The sequence below is a fragment of the Vombatus ursinus genome, unplaced genomic scaffold, assembly GCF_900497805.2.
Source record: "Vombatus ursinus unplaced genomic scaffold, bare-nosed wombat genome assembly UNPS02000577.1, whole genome shotgun sequence".
NCBI lineage: Eukaryota > Metazoa > Chordata > Mammalia > Diprotodontia > Vombatidae > Vombatus > Vombatus ursinus.
Genome location: NW_020940355.1, coordinates 28,300,364 through 28,321,277, shown reverse-complemented (window position 1 = coordinate 28,321,277; position 20,914 = coordinate 28,300,364). Strand labels below are relative to the sequence as shown.

At 39.2% G+C, this 20,914-nt stretch overlaps 1 long non-coding RNA gene across 1 annotated transcript in view; it reads right to left on the bottom strand.

The window, feature by feature from the left end:
- LOC114028492 overlaps positions 1 to 20,685 on the bottom strand; it is a 30,772-nt gene extending 10,087 nt beyond the window's left edge. The window contains exons 1-2 of the long non-coding RNA XR_003567366.1: positions 20,637 to 20,685; positions 4,366 to 4,441 (exon numbers count right to left, since the gene is read on the bottom strand). This is a non-coding gene — a long non-coding RNA (uncharacterized LOC114028492). The remainder of the gene's footprint in view (positions 1 to 4,365; positions 4,442 to 20,636) is intronic.
- Positions 20,686 to 20,914: the final 229 nt, after the last annotated feature.

Genomic DNA, 20,914 nt, shown 5'->3' with positions numbered 1-20,914 from the left:
GACACAAGTAAAGAACTGAACAACAACAAGCTAAATACAAGGCAGTTTGGGAGGGAGGTAACTGATAGCAGGGTGAATCAAGAAAGGTCTCATGAAGAAGGTGGTCCCTGAGCTGGATCTCAAAGGAAGAGAGGGATCCTATGAGGCAAAGAAGATGTTCAAGCCTATTCTTTTCTTTAAAAAAAAAAAAAAGTTGATTTAAATGACAATCTTTTCTAACTTTCAAATTTCTGTCGTCTATTGTTTACTATCCCTAAATGGAATTATTTTGTAAATGTACTGGGAAAGCTAACTAAAGCAATTCTAGGATGAATTTTTATGCAAATTAAAGCTCTGTAAAAAGGTGAATAATTATCCCTCTAATTTAGATACTTCATAATAGTTTTCTTTATGTATAATACACCTCTTATGGAAATGCATTACAAATATAAGTCTGCCAAAATTCAGAAATATCAAGGGATAATTAAATTATTTCCATATTGAGTCTTATCCAGAGCCAACATACCTCCACAAAAAAAAATTCATCCTCTAAATTTTTTCTCAAGAGATCATATACATTCAGTTGAAACAGGAAAATCTCACTGAAACTCATTAAAATTAGTCAGGCCCAAACCATGTTTGACATCCCATTTAGCAGACCAACAGGACTCACAGATACCTTGCAATAATCCCTGCTTCCTCCCCACCAGGGACAGATCTCTCCTCTAGGATCTAACCCCCAGACTGTCTAGGTCTATCCTACCCAGGACAGTTAATCATCTGAGTTTTAGATCCCTCCCTAGAGCTGAATTGTCTGGGATGGTGGGTGGGTAAAAACTCACTTAATTCTGTGTATGTATGTATGCCTTATGCCAGAGGCTCTATACCTGGGGATTGTGACCTTTAAAATTTTTTTTTACATAACCCCATAGAATTGGTTTCCTTTGTAATCCTATGTATTATAGCTTAAGCATTATAGAACATTATTCTGAGAAAAGGTTCATAGGTTTCATGAGAATGCCAACTGATAACACAAAAAAGGTTAAAAACCCCTAGGCTATGCTTTGCAGTTCCTTCAAGCCACCCACCAGGTCGCTAGGGCCCATCCAGCATAAATATATTGCCATTAAACCTGCTGACTTTCAATCAACCCTACCCACTTTCCACCACTGGCTTGAGGAACACGAATGAACACACCCACACCCACCCCCCAATTGCTACTGGAAAGGACATGACTACCTACTGCCCTCTACCTCCACTGCTACGGATGTCTGTCTAAACCAAAAACTCCCTTGTCTGGACACTATTCCTCATTTCGTGTTACACATCCCATTAGAATATATACTCATTTAGTGCAGAGATTATTTCATTTTTATATTTGTATCCTTAGCACCTAACACAATGCCAGGCACATATTAAGTTGTTAACTAAAGCTTGTTAATTGATTCATCGCTACACAAGGACTTTGAAGATGATCTAGAGTTCAATACTATCACTTAAGTCAGTCAATAAGCATTTATTAAGGAATTACTATGCGCCAGGCACTGTGTTTCAATGCTGATGCTACAAAAAAATGATAGCCCCAGCCTTCAAGAAGCTCACAGTCTAATGAAGAACAACCTACTAAAAACACACAGGATAAACAGGAAATAATCAAGAGAAGGAAAGCACTAGAATTAAGAGGGATTGGGAAAGACTTCCTGTAGAAGAAGACTTGAAGGAAACCAGAGAAATCAGGAGATAGAAACGAGGAGGGAGGGCATTCCAACCATGGGGGACAGTCAGTGAAAATACTTGAAACTGAGGTGGAGTGTACTGTTCAAGGAGCAGGCAAGAAGGCCAGTATGACTGGAACAAAGAGTTTGTGGGGTGTGTAAGGCCTAAAAAAAAGGTGGGGGGAAAGGTGAAGGAGGGGAACTAGTTATTAAGGGTTTTAAAATGCTAAACAGAGCATTTTATATTTAATCCTGGGGGTGATAGGGAGCTACTGGAGTTTACTGAGTAGCGGAATGACATGGTTAGACATGTGCTTTAGGGAAATTACTTTGAAGGCTGAATGGAGGATAGACTGGAGTGGGGAGATACTTGTAGCAGGCAGACCAACCAGTAAGCTACTGCCTGAGGAGATGAGGACCATTCCAGGATGGGAGCACTATAAGAGAAGAGAAGGAATGTATATTTCAGAGATATTAAAATGGTGAAAACAGGCAACAGATTGAATATGGAGGGTGAGAGATAGTGAGGAATCAAGGATGACACTCAGGTTGTGAGCCTGAGGAAGTAAGAGGATGGTGGTGCCCTTAATAGTAACAAAGAAGTCTGGAAGAGGAGAGGGTTTGGGTTCAGTTTGGGACATGCTGAGTTTAAGATGTCTATGGAACATCCAGTTCAAGATGCCTAATAAGACAGTTGCAGATGCAAGACTGGAAGTCAGCAGATAGGTTAGCTGATTTGAGAATCATCAATACAGAGATAACTGAATCTGTGGGAGCTGATGAGATCATCAAGTGACATAGTACAGAGGGAAAAGAAAAGAAGGCTTAGGCTAGAATAGGACACTCATGGCTGGCAGGCATGACCTAGATGAAGATCAAGTAGAGGTGACTAAGAAGGGGGTGGTCAAACAGGTAGGAAAAGAACTAGAAGTGATTAGTGCCCCGAAAACCTAGAGAGTATGGAGGAGAAGATGTTCAGCAGCATCAAAGGCTATATAAAGGTCAAAAAGGATGAGGACTGAGAAAAGGCCATTAGATTTGACAATTAAGAAATCACTGCTAAGTTCTGAGAGAGCTTTGCTTGAACAATGAAGTCTGAAGCCCAAATGTAGAATGAAGAAGAGAGCAAGAGGAGAGAAACTGGCGGCATCTATCATAGAGAGAGCTTTCTCAAGTTTAGGCACAAAAGGCAGAAGAGATATCGGACAACAGTTAGCAAGGAAAGAAGGATCCAGTGAAGGTCTAAGGATAGGGAGACATGGGTCTTTGACATTACAAAGGGACAGACTGAAGACAGTGGAAATGATAAGGGGCACAACCTGCTAGAAAGGACATGATGGAATGGGGTCACTTGTGCATGGAGAGGTTTGCCTTGGCAAGAAAAAGGACCACCTCTTCATGTGAAACAGAAGTAAAGGGGAAGACAGTAGCAGAAGCATCAGAGTGATATGAGATGGGGAGGAGAGGAAAAGAGGTAACTCTCAGGGAATGGGCTTAATTTTTTCTGTTAAGAAATGAGGCAAAGTTCTCAGCACAGAAGTTAGATGGAAAGGGAATCTTGAGAGGTTTGTGGAAGAATGAAAAATTTTGGAAGAGTCACTGTGTTGAGTGATAATGATTTAATTAGAGTGGTGTAAAACAATCATTTAGCTGCCAAGAAGGTTCAGTTCAGGCTATGTAACATAAATCTTTATTGGACCCAGTCAGAATGGTTGTATGATTTTCTCTACGTGCATTCAGGCAGCAGAAAGTGAAAGCGATACAAGGCTGAGGCTTGGCATTGCATATCTGACAATAGGATAAGGCAGCCAGGGACTCAAGAAGGGGACAAGGTGGAGTTGAACTGGTTCACCAAGAAGTCAAGATGGGCAAAGGAGAGTGTGCCTAGTTTAGGGGTGATGGCCTGAAAGAAAATTGAGAGGCTGAGGAATTGTCCACAGTGTGGACAAAGAGTAGAGTTTGGTACTGGAAGGCAGAGGAAGGGGTGGAAAGCCAATAGAGTGTGATCAAACAAGAGAATTTCAGAGTTCATGAACATGGAGGTGGTACATCTGTGGGGTGACAGCAAGATCAAAGGAATGATGGTCTTTGTGTGGGGATAAGGTGGGATGGAAAAGTAAGGTTAGGGGAAATAAACAGTTTAAGGAACTGAAAGGTTAGGGTGTTTTTAGTATGAGGGCAGGAGTTTGGAGGAAAGATACTGAACTCAGTGGGGAAGCAAGAAAAGTGTTCTGAAGGTCTATAGAAAACAGTGATCAGGATTTTGATTGGGTGGTAGATGTGGATTCCATGAACTTAAAAAGAGGAGAGGTCACTGAGTGATGGTGGTAAAGGGAAAACTTCAAAGTGGCAATGGGGAACAAGGAGTATTCCAACTTCCCCACCTTGAACAGTGAGCCACGGGAATCAGTGCAAGTGAAGCCAGTACTAGAAAGGGTTGTCAGGGAGGCTGTGTAACCAGGAAGAAGTCAGGTCTCAGAGAAAGCCAGAAGATGGAAGGAGTGGGAAAAGGAAAAGATTTAAAATGCAAGCAAGTTTGTTGCCTGCAGAACTTTTGGGGGTAGGTGGGCTAAGGGGGATTGAAATAAGGAATCAGGTAGTGTGGAGAGATTAGGAAAGCAGAGGTAGTAGGATACAAGTAAAGGAGGTCCAGAAAGATGATGTGACTTACTCAAGGATAAACGAATTAAGGGGCAGAGCTGGTATTTAAACCCAAGTCTTCTCCAAAAACAGCAGTTTCTTCTTCCCTAAAAGATAAAACATTCACGACTATTTATTGCAAAATAAAATAATGTTACTGAACAAGCAGGCAGAAAGTTTCCTTATCAATACAACAGAAATCCCAAGATCTTGCTGTATAGGTTATTTTAATAAGGTAAAGGTTATGTTAATGAAAAGCTTTGAGTTAGCACTATAGACATAAACAAGTAGAGACTACTGTTCGGTTACAGATTATACTGATGGCCTCCCCTAAGGTCCTTTCCAAATTTATTAAACTGCCTCCATGAAACATGAAAAGTACATGAGTGCAAAGAGCAGTGAACCAGGAGCCAAAGGGCTACAATGTGCACATATTCTATTTGACTGACCTTGGAGATAATAGCTGCTGGCCTACATCATGATAATTTCCTGAGGATTAAATGAGATAACACATGTATAAAAGTACTACATCACAGTTTATGTTGTAAATTCTGAAGTTTCAAAAAATACAGAGCTGTCTGCATTTAATATTTGAAATCTTTCCTTAGAATTCCACGATTTCAGAATCAGAAGACACCTCAAAGGTTATCTACTTTAGCCACCTGGCTAATGCATTCCTGCAGTACACTAAAACATAGTTATCCAGTCTCTATCTGAACATCTTTAGTGATGAGCAAATCACTAACTTATGAATAAGTAGCCCATACCATTTTTTGGACAACTCTAAGATTTATAGTTTTTCTTTATAATGACCTAAAATTTGCCTCCATACAACTTTCACTATGGTCGTCCTGGGACTATAGAACACAAAACTAGTAATTCAACTCCTCCTACAATCACTCTTATTTAAGGATCTTACTTCTTCTTTCCTAGGTTGTTATTACAGTTTCCTATATGGTCTTCCCACTTCTAGTCTATTTCCTCTCAATCCATCCTTCATACTGCTACCCTCAGTGCAAAAGCACTCTTCTGATCACACTATTCCTCTACTCAAAAACTTTGGTGATGTCCTACTGCCTGCTGAATAAAGTATAAAATCTTGACCCTGACATTCAACACCCTCAAGAATCTACTATTTCCAATCTAAACCTCACAGTAGATGTAAGGTGAAAGTGAAAGGGGCAGCATCAGGAGGTAGTGAATCCATGTATAAATGAGGATCTTCATTGAAGGGAAGAGGAGGAAGGGAATAAACATCTATTAAGCACCTACAATGTGCCAGGTACTATGCTAAGTACTTTACAAATACTATTTCATGAAGGGCTGGAAGACTACTCCTTGAGAATGTTTTAGAGACAATTCTTATTTGTGTACTGGAATACATGACCTCTGAAGTCCCTTCTAACTCTTGGGTTAAAAGGCTAGCCAGTAACTAATGATCATGAGGGATGGGGGTGGGGGATCAAACAACTAATGAAAACTGCCTGTTGAAGTATGAAGTGGGTGTAAATTACACTGATAGAAGAAGTAAACTTAAAAATAAAATCGCAGATCTCTTGAAGTTCCTTTTTCTTTTTTTTTTTGCTTTTTTGGTGAGGCAGTCGGGGTTAAGTGACTTGCCCAGGGTCACACAGCTAGTAAGTGTCATGTGTCTGAAACTGGATTTGAACTCATGTCCTCCTGACTTCAAGGCCAGAGCTCTATCCACTGCGCCACCTAGCTGCCCCTAAAGTTCTAAGTAAATGTTTATTGAATAATAGTAGCAATTCCTATAACACTTTAATGTTTACAAAATGCTTTCTTTACAACCAGCCTTTCATACAGATAATACAAGTATTACTGATCCTATTTTTTGAATGAAGAACAGGCTGGATAGAGAGTTTAAGTAACTGGACCAAAGTCATACAAACTAATAACTAACCAGTCACTTGAAAAAACACTAAGACAACCATTCTGGAAAGCAATATGGAACTATGTCCAAAAAGTCACTAAACAGTGCATAATCCTATAATCTAGCAATACCATTGCCAGGCATATAACCCTCCAAATGAGAAAAATAACCTATGTGTATAAAATATTTATAGTAACAGCACTTCTTGTAGGAAAGAACTGGAAACAAAATGGGTACCCGTTAATTGGGGAATGAGTGAAAAAATTAAAGTATATGCATATATTAGAATATTATTATACTCGAAAAATGATAAATATGAGTGATTCAGAGAAACCTGAGAAAACTTTTATGAACTGCTACAAAGTGAAATGAACAGAACTAGGAGAATAATTTATATAATGACTTTGGTACTATAAAGGGAAAACAACTTTGAAAGACATGAACTCTAAAACCATTGAAAACAATGACCAATTATAATTCCAGAAGACTAATGAAAAATATTTCCTACCATTTGGCAGCATGATGTTGGACTAGAAGTACAGAATGAAAAATACATTTTCAGATATGACCAATGCATGAATTTTACTTTCTGTTACAAAGGCGAATTTTTATTTTTGAGGGAGAAGGTTGAGAGTGGTGCAAAAACTGACAGTGATACAAAAAAAAGTATGTCAATGAAATATGAAAAATTTTAATAAGAGAGAAGAAAGTTCAAAAGGGGATGCAAGCATATAGGCCAGTACTGGTACTACACTGTTAAATGTACTATGTACCTGAAAAAACAAACTATACATAATAAAGATTAATGGTCTCTTTTTTCAATTGCTGAACAAAGAAACAAAGAAAATTATTAAAAAAAAACTTTAAAAAATTTTATTTTCTGTTGTACTGCAAACTATTGTAAATACTTAAAACAACAACAACAACAACAACAACCAGACCTGTGATTTCAAAGGAATCTGAAATTCCCTTTATGTGTTCAGATCAAGAGTTGCCTTGCCAGAGTCTTAAGACTGGATTTTAATCTAGGTCTTCTTGACTCTGAAGTGAGCTCTCAATTGCCTCCCAATACTATTCTGTGCTTAATTTACACTCATATATATAATACACACACACACACACACACACACACATTTTTAAAAGTTATAATCAAAAACTCTGCTCCGACCCCTTGATTTAAAGGACCTACTCATTCTTTTAAAATTATAAATAAAACATTTGAAAAAACAACATCTTTCACATGTCCTAGGGATAATTAAAATAATCCTATGAGTACTTTGAAAATAGATAATAGCCAGTATTTAATATAGATCTTTAAGGTTTGCAAGTATTTTACCTGTTATCTCACTTAATCCTAACAATTTTGGGTGCTATTATTATCATCCCCATTTTAGAGATAAGGAAACTGAGGAAGAGGTTAAGGGAATTGCCTCAAGGCCACACAGTCATTAATTGTGTATGAGGCAAGATATGAACTCCTATCTTCCTGACTCCAAGTCTAGCATTCCATCTTTGTTGTTCAGTCATTCAGCAGTGTCCAACTCTTCTGTGACCCCCATGGACTATTTTTCCCATAAGATTTTCTTGGCAAAGATACTGAAGCAGTTTGTCATTTCTTTCTCCAATGGATCACTGTTTTGGGGGGCTTTTTTGGGGTCAGAGCTCTCCACTATGATCTTAGTCATGGGTAACCCTGCATGTATTGCTCATGGTTTCATTGAACTAAGCAAGCCCCTCTGCCACAACAAGGTAGTGATCCAGAAGGGGCTTTTTTAGGCAAATGGGGTTAAGTGACTTGCTCAGGGTCACAAAGGTAGTAAGTGTCTGAGTCTAGATTTAAACTCAGGTCTTTCTGTCTCTAGGACCAGCACTCTATCTACTTCCCACCTAGCTGCCCAGCACTCTATTTACTATACCACAAATATACATCCTCTATTTTTAAAGTGAAACATACATATAATTTTAAAACAATTAAAATTAATTTTAATCCTCTACTTCCCCAAATGAGGGTTTTCAGTGTCAATGATCTGAACTGACTGGTCATTTCCATCTGCTCCTTTGTGTTTCCATTGCCACAGAACATCAATTTGACCCATTTATACACTGGGAGAGATCCCGACCTGAAAGGATAGTCTGACAGAGATCACAGGATCACAGACTTAATGCTCGAAGCAACTTAGGAACTCATTTAGTAATAGTTAAAGTTGGTAAGGGTGTAAGAAGATTAGGTACATTAATTCATTGTTGGTGGAGCTGTGAAATGGTGCAACCATTTTGTAAAGTAATTTGGAATTATGCAAAATAAAGTGACTAAACTGCCCATACTCACTGAACCAGAGAGCCCATTACTGGGCTTACACCTCAAGAAAGCCACTGATAAGAAAAAAAGGTCCCCATATATTCCAAAATATTTATAGCAGCACTTTTTGTGATAGCTAAGAATTAGAAACAAAGTAAATGCCCATCAATTGGGGAATGGCCAAACACATTGTGGCATATGAATGTAATGGAATACTACTAAAATGATTTTAAATGATTTATGATGAATACAGAGAAGCATGAAAAGATGTGTATTAACTGATGCAAAGTGAAGAGGCAAGAAAACAATATACATAGTAACTACAATAATTTAAATAGAAAGAACACCACACCAAAAAATTAAAAATGTAACAAAATTATAAAGATCAATTGGGACTCACAGGAAGAAATAGGAGAAGACACTCCCAACCTTCCCCTTCCTGGAGGCAGGGAGTCCACAGCTGTCACACACTGCATATTTTTTCAAACTCTTTCAATGTACTGATTAATTGTGCAGACATGTTTTTTCCTCTCTAGAAAAAATACTATTTGTCAAAATGGGATGGCTCTCCGAGGGAGAAAATAAGGATACTTGGGATATCACAGTGATAGAAGAAACAGAAAACATCAATAATAACATTTTTTAGAGGTAGGAAAGGGCTAGGTTATAAAAAGATTTGAATACTAAACAGAGGATTTGGTATTTAATCCTAGAAGCAATAAGGAGCCAAGACAGTTTACAGAGCAGGGGTTTGACATGGTTGGATCTTTATTTTAGGAAAATCACTATTGACAATGAAAAATAGATTGGAATGAGGAGAAACTTGAGGCAGGGAGACCCAACCTGTTGCAATAATACAAGCTATTGAACACACTATAAAATGGATCTTTCTTCCCATTACCCTTTTTCTGTTTTGTTTTGTTTTAATTTATTTATTAGTTTTCAACATTCACTTCCACAAGATTTTGAGTTTCAAATTTTCTCCCCATCTTGTCCCTCCCCACACCCCAAGATGGCATGCATTCTGTATACCCCTTCCCCTAATCTGCCCTCCCTTCTACCTCTCCTCCCCTTCTCTTATCCCTTTCCCCTTCTATTTTCCTATAGGGCAGGATAGATTTCTATACCCCATTTCCTGTATTTCTTATTTCCCAGTTTCATGTGAAAACAATTTTTTTAATATGTATTTTTAAAACTCTGGGTTCCAAATTCCTCCCCACCCACCCTCCTCATTGAGAAGGCAAGCAACTCGATACAGGTCATACATATGTAGTCATGCAAAAAACTTCCATAGTAGTCATGTTGTGAAAAACTAAGTATATTGCCCTTCATCCTATCCTGCCCTCCATTTATTCTATCCTCTCTTTTGACCCTGTCCCTCCTCAGAAGTGTTTGCTTCTTATTACTCCCTCCCCCAATCTGCCCTCCCCTCTATCATCTCCCTGCTCTCTTGTCCCCTTTCCCCCTTATCTCCTGTAGGGTAAGATAGATTTCCATACCCAATTGAGTGTGTATGTTATTCCCTCCTTAAGCCAAATCCTATGAGAATAAGATTTACTCATTCCCTCTCACCTTCCCCCATTTCCCCTCCACTGTAAAAGGCTCTTCCAGTCTATTTCATGTGAGATAATTTACCCCATTCTACCTCTCCCTTTCTCCTTCTCCCAGTATAATCCTCTCACCCCTTAATTTTATTCTCCTGATATCACCCCTTTATCTTCAACTCATCTTGTGCCCTCTATCTATCTATCTATACATACATATAATTTTTTCCCTCCAACTACCCTAATACTGACAAAGGACTCATGAGTCACAAATATCATCTTTCCATGCAGGAACGTAAAAAATTCAACCTTAATAAATCTCTTATGATTTCTCTTCCCTGTTTACCTCTTCATGTTTCCCTTGAGTCTTGTATTTGAAAGTCAAATTTTCTTTTCAGCTCAGGGCTTTTCATCAAGAATACTTGAAAGTCCTCTATTTCACTGAATGACCATTTTTTCCCCTGAAGAATTATGCTGGGCAGGTGATTCTTGGTTGTAATCCTATCTCCTTTGCCCTCCGGAATATTATATTCCATGCCCTGCGGTCCCTTAATGTAGAAGCAGCTAAATCTTGTGTTATCCTGATTGTGTTTCCACAATACTTGAATTGTTTCTTTCTAGCTGCTTGCAATATTTTCTCCCTGACCTGGGAACTCTGGAATTTGGCTTCAATATTCCTAGTTTTCCTTTAGGGATCTCTTTCAGAAGGTGATCAGTAGATACTTTCAATTTCTATTTTGCCCTCTGGTTCTAAAACATCAGGGCAGTTTTCCTTGATAATTTCTTGAAAGATGATGTCTAGGCTCTTTTTTTGATCATGACTTTCAGATAGTCCAATAATTTTTAAATTTTCTCTCCTGGATCTATCCAGGTCAGTTATTTTTCAAATTAGATATTTCACATTGTTTTCTATTTTTTCATTCTTTTGGATTTGTTTTACAGCATCTTGATTTCTCATAAAGTCACTGGCTTCCAATTGCTCTATTCTAATTTTTAAGGAAGTATTTTCTTCAGTAAGCTTTTGGACTTCCTTTTCCATTTGGCCAATTTTGCTTTTTAAGGCATTCTCCTCCTCATTGGCTTTTTAGACCTCTTTTGCCATTTGAGTTAGTCTGTTTTTTAAGGTGTTTTTTCTTCAGTATTTTTTTGGGTCTCCTTTAGCAAGCTGTTGACTTGTTTTTCATGATTTTCTTGTATCACTCTCATTTTTCTTCCCAGTTTTTCCTCTACTTCTCTTACTTGTTTCTCAAACTCCTTTTTGAGCTCTTCCATGGCCTGGGACTGATTCATATTTTTCTCTCCCATTATTCTTAAAGTATGAAGTTTCACCAGATCACTCTCAATTAAAATTGAAATCTCATCCATTACCATGGCTTCAACCATCACTTCTATGTGGTCCTAATACTGTATTCCAATAACAGTAGCTGCTTCATATCCAGGACCACATTTCCAATTGCCAATAGCTAGCTTCATTTAGGTATATCAATTGGAACCCCAAACCCGACATATACAAAAAAGGACTCATGTTTTCTCTCCCTGCTCTTTTGCTGACTTTATTATTTGTTATGACACCATTATTTTCCTAAGTACCATGGCTTCAAACCTCAATCATTTGACTTACAGATAGCCAGTAATTACCCCTAAGTTCTGACAATTTTACCTCCAAAACCTCCATACCCTTCTTTCCATTTCCACTGCCACCACCAGTAAACCAACAGGAAATGAGAGGAATAAATCAGAAATTGGTATAGTTCAGTCTGGTTTCCAAATCAGACTGATATTTATTAGATACTATCATTGGCAAGTCATTTTATGCCCTTCTGATCCTCAGTCACTTTAACTGGAAAAGAAAGACAACAGTTGCAATGTTATCTATGGGTATCGATAAGACAGTGCTGTGCAATCTTTACTTGAATATTTCAAGGACCTACCATGCGATAACTTGGCAAATTGTCTTTAAAAGTTGTGGAGGCTAAAAAAATTCACCTTTTTGTACCAACCTGATAATGAACTTAAGTAAGACACGGTCCAATACCAATACCAGCACTGTATCTGTAAACCTTTAAACTACATTTGTTGTTGTTCAGTCTTTCAGTCATGTCTGACTCTTTGAGACCCTATGTACTTGTCCATGGGGTTTTCTTGACAAAGACACTGGAGTGGCTAGAGTAACTCCCATTTTTATTGTTGTGTTAAGTCCATCCTTACCATTCACTTGGACTACTACAATAAGGTCATAAATTTAAAGCTGGAAGGAACACAGAGGCCATCTCCTGCCCCCTCATTTTAACTACTCTCCTAGATTCCAATCTCTATCTATCCCAAATCATCTGGCCCACCACTCCAAGGGCAATCTTCTTAAAACACAATTCAGATCATGTTATTTCCCTACAAGCAAAAAGCATTTATTGAACACCTATCATGCCCTAAGTACTTCACTAAGGGCTGGGGATACAAAGAAGGAAAAAAAACGACTAGTCCCTAATCTCAAGGAGCTCATAGTCTATGGGGGAGACAATATACAAACTTATAAATTGGAGATAAATCTCAGCTAGATGGCACTAAGATTAAGGAGGGCTGAGAAACGCTTATTGCGTTTCACCATAATATTGGTGGGACTTTAGCTGAGATTTGAAGGCATCAAAGAAAGCCAGAAGGTGGAGATAAGGAAGGACAGAGTTCCAGGCATGAGGGGGATAGCCAGTGAAAAGGTCCAGAGTTAGGAAATAGAGGGTCATATGCAAGGAATAGCAAAGAGACCCGTGTTGGTTACAAAGTACATGGAATGGAGTAAGGTGTAAGAGGACTGAAATGTAGGAAGGGAGCAGGTTATAAAACGCTTTAAAAGCCAACATAGGGTTTTATATTTAACCCTGAAAGTAACAGAGAACCACTGAAGTTTACTATTTAAAAACAAAACAAAACAAAACAAAACAAAACATTCAGGGGTTCCTCACTGCCTATTATTTTCTAAAATCCCTGGTCTAGCATTCCAGGTTCTCATACTCATCTAAAACCACCTTTCCAACCTCATTTCCCTTTTCTGGCCTATACCTAGTGGCCTCAAAACACCATCCACTTTCCCACTTCCAATGCTTTGTTATCTCCGTCTAAAATGCCCTTCTACCATTAACCAACCAGACACATCTCCTATTTTTCTGCTTACATATCTCCCTTTGTCAGCCTCCACACTGTTACTCAAGCTGTACCTTCAGGCTGGAATTTCCTTCCTACTATCTTACCCTTCTTAAATTCTGACCATAATTACAGCTCACAAATACATGTTACTCTATATTCATCATCTTATTTGATTCTTACAAGACTGTGAGGTAAGCAGGATAATTATTATCCTCATTTTACATAGGTGACTTACCCAAGGTCCTGTAACTATGAAATGGAAGCCCAGAGATTCAAACTTAGGTCTTCTGACTCCAACTCCAGTATACTCTTTTTCACAAGTTGTCAATGATCTTTCCCTCAAATTCTGCCTTTTTTTTTTTGAGGGAGTAGGAGGCTATGGGACAAGTGACAGGGATTACCTCTGACATTCAAATTTATCCCTTTGTATTAGTTATGTTTGTGCTATATTCCCCTATTAAAATGTATTAAGTTTTATGAAGACTATCTTATCTAAACTTTTTATTTCCCTTAACACAGTGCTCTACACACTAAACCTTCAACAAATGTTTGAGTTGAACCCTAGCATACAATCCTATCCCTCACGGTTCAGCTCAAATACTATTTTTTCCATGAAGCCTTTCTTAATCACCCCAAAAAAGGGTCCTTTTTTTGCTCAACCCCAAAAGCACTTTCTTGAAGCTATCTCATAGCACTTACACATTCTACCTTTTACCACAGTTATATTTGTATACTTATCTTAATGGTACAGTTGGGAAAGAATTGAACTTGGAATCAGAAAACCTGTGTTCTAGTCCCATATCACCTACAATGTGACCTTGGAGAAAATAACTGGAAGTTGAATTTTCTCATCTACTTCACTGGTGTGACAATCATGTTAGATAATGTATCCTTAGTAAATCAATTTCCAACTATGTTAGCTATTATCCTCTCTCCTCTACATTATAAGGGCATTTTACATAGCCATTTAATAACAAACATATTTGAGGGGTAAATACTTGAAAGCAGGAATTTTGTCATATCCTTATATTCCTAACAATGCTTAACATTTCCCTTTTAACATTTCTTAAACCAAGAATACTTTTCTGGCACTTACCTCTCCCCCCAACCAACTTTGTAGTTTCCATAATGACGCTTTGAAGATTATTGGGACAGAGGTAAAATGTGATCAAATAAGAATAATGAAGTGACAGGGGCAGCTAGGTGGTGCAGTGGACAGTGCACCGGCCCTGAAGTCAGGAAGACCTGTGTTCAAATACAGCCTCAGACACATAACACTTACTAGCTGTGTGACCCTGGGCAAGTCACTTAACCCCATTGCCTAGCCAAAAAAAAAAGAATAATGAAGTGATGAAAACATCTTTTTTTTTTAATTTCCCTTCAAAATATTTAAATATAGTCTTAACTTATAAGTTCAAACGATTAACATACTGAGTTAGTCTCAAGTTACACAAATGGCACCACTGGTAAATTGAATGAAGATGTTACGTCCTCTAAGGGGGTGATAACAGAGTTGTAAAGTATGGCTGCGAACTATCAAGTCCCTAAATTGGAAGCAGTATAACATGCATGTCTGAAGATTCCTTCAGTGTCAAATAATTTTGATAATTTGGCAACAAGTAATATTCTCCATGAGATTCTTAGTAAGGTTTGCCTAACCTCCTAGAAAGAGAATTGTATTTACTACCTCATTTCCTCACCTTTCTCTCACTTCTTACTCCTTTACAATCTGATTTCTGACTCCCCACTCAAATGAAATTATGTATTCCAAGTTTGCCAACAATCTCAAAACTCTTACATACACTGGCCTTTTCTCAGTCCTCATTCTACTTGACCTCTCTACAAGTTCTGACCCTACTGGCCTCCTCTTCCTCCTAGATACTCTCTCCTATGACATTGCTCTCTCAATTTGTCTTCTACCTTTCTGATTCTCAAGTCTCTTTTACAAGATCATTATCATAATTTTCCCATTAAGAGTATACAACTCTTAGACTCTCCTTTTCTCTCTTAACTCTCTCCTCCAAAATCTCATCAGTTTCTATCTTTTCAATCATCTCTTTGCCACCAAAGATGGCTCCCATATCTATATATCCAACCCTATTCTAAGATGGGAATATTTGTACCACCTACCTCTTGGATCTGCTATTAGTACCAGTTATGTCAGCTATGAGTGATGAATGCTGACAGGAAGACCTAGTTTCAAATTTTGCTTCAGATAGTTACTAGCTATGCAACCCTGGGAAAGTCAACTAATCTCTCTGAATCTTAGTTTCTTCATTTGTAAAATGGGGATAATGGTACCTATCTCACAGGGTGGTTGTAAGAATCACATGTGATAACAAGTGCAGTACTTTGCAAACATTAAAGCTCTATATTATAATTATGTGACTTGTTATTATAAGAGACACTCTAAATGTTTACTGAATGAATCCATGCATGCATACATATATGCAAAAAAATTTAAATAAGATCAATAGCATAGGATTTGAAAGTAGGGGCATATTCAAAATCACTGTTAGGTCTAATGAAGGTTTGATCACCCAATGTGAACATTTAGAAACTGACAAATGAAGATAATTTAATTGCCAAGTCTGCCTTCCACATCCCTTGCATCTCTTCCCTTCTCTCTACTCACACTAGCAGCATTCCAGGCCTTCAATTCTGGTCCAGACAATTGCAATAACCCCCTAATTGGTCTCTCTGCCTCAACCTCTCCCGTCTTGAAGATCTAAATGCAGTGAAGTGAAATGAACCAGGAAAACAATTTATACACTAACAACATTTCAAAGAAATACAACTTTGAAAAACTTTAGAATTCTAATCACTGCAATAATGAACCATGATTCCAGAGGACATAAGCATGCTACCCACCTCCCAAAAGAGAAGTAATGACCAATACGGGAATCTCTTTTGCTGGACCATGCATATTTCTTACAAGTGCTTTCTTTCTTTCTTTCTTTTCAAATGAAGAGTAGGGAAAAGAAGGTAGGTTAAAGGTTTATAGCAACCCCCTCCAAAAAAAAAAGGAAAGAAAATGAAAAAGAGGGTCATTGGAAACTTTTTAATGCACAAATGAGAAAAAAGGGCAGGGTAGAAAGAATCATAGACAAGCAGGGCAACTTTGAAAGTTATATGTTGAATTGATAATATATTCAAAGAGATTCGTAGTATCACATTCAATTATCTTCTGTTCTACTAGATGCATGGAAATGTCCGTTTCATTTGGTGTTTAAGTTCAAAATAAAACAAAAAAATTTTAGTCTCTCCCCTTTCCAATCTATTCTGCACACAATGCCAAGTGAACCAACAACACAGGCCTGACCACATTACTCCACCAGTTTACAAAAATAAACCAAACAATTCTAGTGGTTACTATTGCTTCTACAATCAAGTACAAACTCCTGTTTGGCAGTTAAAGCTGTTTACAATGTTGCTCCAGCCTAATCTTGGAGCATTATTATAATTATTCCCCTTTATGCACATGACACTCCATCTCCCATCTCTCTGTCTTTGTTCAGTGTTTTCCATGCTTGAAATGCAGTTCTTCATCTCTATCTCCTGGAATCTTTGGTTTCTATCAAAGTTCAGTTCAATTGCCATTTACCATATGACCCTGCCCCTTCTCTTTCCCACTAGCGCCCAGCCCTTCATTATCTTGTATTTATTCTATATATTCTTACATATTTACATGTTGTCTAACATAAAGAAATGTAAGCTTTCTAAAAACTATGTTGTCTGAGTCCATCCCAAATTTATAGTTACATAATCTCAAAAGAGACCGCACTTTATTAAAGGCAATCCTTTTACACCTCCCTAATTGGCTCACTATCCCACTCAACACAGCAGCTCTTCCAAACCTTTTCATCTCTCCTCAAGCCTTCCTTGGCTCACCAGCCCTCCACCCTCTCAGCTGAAAACCTTGCTTCATATTTCACTGAAAAAACTGGGGTTATTTATCAAGAGCTCCCTCTTCTGCTCTCCTCAATTCACATCACTAAGATGCCTTCTACTACTTTCCTCTTCCTTCACCCCAGCCTCACACAAAGAGCTGACCTTTCTCTTTGCCAAGGCAAACCTCTACATGCACAAATGACCTCATTCCTTCTTGTCTTCTCCTGCAGACTGCCTCCTCTATCACCCCCAAGCTCTCATCTATCTTCAGCCTCTCCCCGGGCCAACTGGCTGCTTCTCTACTAACCATAAATACACTCATGTTCCCCCCATCCTCAAAAAATAAATAAATAAATAAATAAATGACAACAACAAAAAAACCCCTTACTTAATCCTTCTGTACCTGATAACTCTCATCCTTCAGCTATCTCTTCTCCCATTTGTGTATGACTCAACTCATTGAAAAGATGGGTCACAAGAGATTCCTCCACTTCTTTCCTTTCACTCTCTTTTTCACTCTCTGAAGTCTGGCTTTCAATCTCATCATTCAACTGAAAATGCTTTCTTCAGAGTGATCTCTTAATTACCAAATCTAGTGTCCCTGCCTCAATCCTTGTTCTTCTGAACCTTTCTGCATCCTGACACTGTCAATTACTCTTCTCCTAGATACTCTTCTCCAAGATTTCATGACATAGCTGTCTCTTGATTCTCCTACCTGGCTGCTTGCCCCTTCTTCAGTCTCCCTTGCTAGATCTTCATCCTGATCATACTGAGTGTCCCCCAAGGCTCTAGACCCTCTTCTCTTCTCAATTTCACTTAGTGATCTAAGCTCCCATGTATTCAATTATAAACTATGTAGAGATTCTCAAATTTATTTATCAAGTTCTCACATCTATGCTTATTGACATGCTTACATGTACATGGATAACTTTATTGAACATGTCAAACTGCATGTTTTGTAAACATCTTAAGCTCAACATATCCAAAGCTGAACTCATCTTTATCTCTAAACCTTCCTAATATTTTCCAAGGTACCATCATCCAGTTACCAGGCTTGCAACCTTGCAACCCAAGCATCATCCTGGATTCGTCTCTCACCCATATCCAACTCACTGCACAGTTCTGTTTCTACCTTCATAACATCTCCTACATAGCAGCTCCTGTTCTCCTACACTACCACCACCCCGGTTCATGTCGTCATTACTTCATACACCTACTATTGCAATACCCTGCTGATTGCTCTCCCTGCTTCAAGTCTTTCCCAACTCCAATCTACCCTCCACTCAGCGACTTTCCTAAAACAAAAGTTTGACCACATCAACATCCCCTTTAATCAACTCCAATGGCTCCCTAACAACCCAAGAATCAAAAAAATCCTTTTTGGCTTAGAAAGCCCTCCATGACCTGACCCCTTCCTGCCTTTCCATTCTTTTTATACCTTACCACCCCCCCACCCCCCACACACATACACTCCAAGGATCCAATGACACTGGGTACCCCCCCTGCCCCCCCCTTGCTGGGTTTCCCTCCCCTCCTGAAACTGACACTTCATTTCTGGATTCCAAGTTTTTTCAATGGCTGTCTCCCACAACCTTAATTCTTCCTCCTCAACTACACCTCCTAGCTTCCCTGGCTTCCTTCAAGTTATCAGCTAAAGTACCATCTTCTAAATAAATAAATAAATATGTGCCCGGTACATAGCAAGTGCATAATAAATACTAGTTGACAGACTAAGGGCACGGACTTTCATTTTTGTCTTTTCTTCCTCAACACCTAGCACAATGGCTGGAACATGACTGATCCTTAATAAATACTTGCTGATTGACTGATTTACTGTAACTCAAAATTAGGGTTTTGGAAGACAAGTAAAACCTTTTTTATATTGAGTTATATAAATAGTACATTATAATCACACTATTAATGTTAAAAAATAAAGCAATAAATTTTATGCCTTATTTCATATCTCTTCTAAGGTACATGAACTTTTAAAAAAATTTACATAACTATATTTCAATATAATTAGTTTTCTGACTTAGGCAGTAAGTGGTGCAGTGGATAGAGCACTGTACTGGGAGTCAGGAAGTCCTGAATTCAAGTGTGACCCTGGACGAATGACTTAATTTCTTTCTGGCTCAGTTTCCTCAACTGTAAAATTAGGACAATAAATGTACCTATCTCAGAGGGTTGTTCTGAAGATCAAATGTGAAAAACATTTGTAAAGCAATTAGCACTTATTGCCTAGCATATAGTTGGATCTTAATAAATGATTGTTCTCCCCACTCCCCAAAATGCTTGTTCCTCTCTTTTCTGTCATATGTATTTATTTTATGCATTTAGAAACATTCTGAGAAGGGGTCTGTATGCTTTATTAGATGACTAAAGGAGTCCAGTGAGCAGTCCCTATCAGTTCACTATTAAGTTTAATTTTTTAAAAAGTTAACTAGCTAGGATTATAAAGGTCATTTCTAACAAAATTAATTTGCTACTTAAAATCACCCAAATCAAAGAAGGCCTTTTTCAAAGTCACTTTCTTTTGAATGTTTGATACATTGTGCTTCTGATTTCCCTACTTAGTTTAAACACGGACTTAGTGAGACAGCATGAACCTAAATTCATAGTTTCCAACGTATGCCAGTTTTTCAAGAAGGTACAGACTAATATAAACCTATACATGGAGTATACACTAGATGGTTCAAGATTACAGCAGTCCAAATAATTTCTTCCTAACACTAGTCTTCTTCACACCTACTTCTAATGTACTTTATGTGGAAACAGAAATCACTTCACGCTTTATTCATGTTTGTCTACACAACACAAAACATTTTAAAAGGAGAAATCAAAGCCAGATTACTAAAAGTCGAGAGAAGCAGAAATGCCAAAGCAACGGACAATGTTTCTTTACAAATGAAGATAACCCAAAGCAAAGACACCCCCAAAGAGTGCTCCAATACCAAAGGGCTGACGGAAAGAATGATAGCATAAAGGTAAAAAAAAAAAGTAATGGAGAAACGACAACGACGAAAAATTGGGAGGGGGAGGGAAGAGCGAAGATAAATTGTGGATGAGACGAAGAATAATAACTGAAAAAAAACTACAAGGTCATGGGGAACTGCAGGGTCACAGAAAGGGGGTGCGCTAGGGTAACTGCGGGGTGAGGCACACGGAGCAATACGAAGAAGCCGCGGAAAAAGGCTGTGCTCGGGTGGGTGCTCGCCCTCCTGGGCGAAAGGACTGTTAGAAGGGATTATTAAATAGGCGACTGGAGCGGAGAGGCGGAGGGGAGAGAAGCCGGCAGGCAGCCCGGGACTCCCAGGGTCACCAAAACACTCTCCCCGTTCCGGGACACTAACACGGGCCTCCGGCGGATCTCCCTCAGGACAAGACCCACGAACCCACCCGAGAAAGAGGCCGAGCGCCGCCCTCCCCTTCGCCCTCAGCCCGCCTTCCCGCCCCCTCCCAGCCTGGCCGGGGGAGGGGGAGGGCCCGAGCCCCGAAACCCAGCCCGGCCGCCCGAGCCCCGCGATGCGCGGCGTGCTTACCCAGGCTCGCCCGCCTGCCCGCCCGCCCGCCTGCCGAGGAGGTGGCGGCGGCGGCGGCGGCGCCTCCTTCTCTTCCTTCAGCAGCCGGCGGCAGGTCTCCTCACCCCTCGGAGCCAAGGATGGCCATCTCCCAGAGGCAGCCGCCCCGGCGTCGGCCCCCGAGCGGTGCAGGCCGCCTGCAGCCGCACGGACCCACGAGCAGGGGAGACCGCAGACTCCGGGGCCCCCTTCCCCCCCCACCCCAACCCTCAGCCCCAAACCGCACGCCGCCTGAGTCC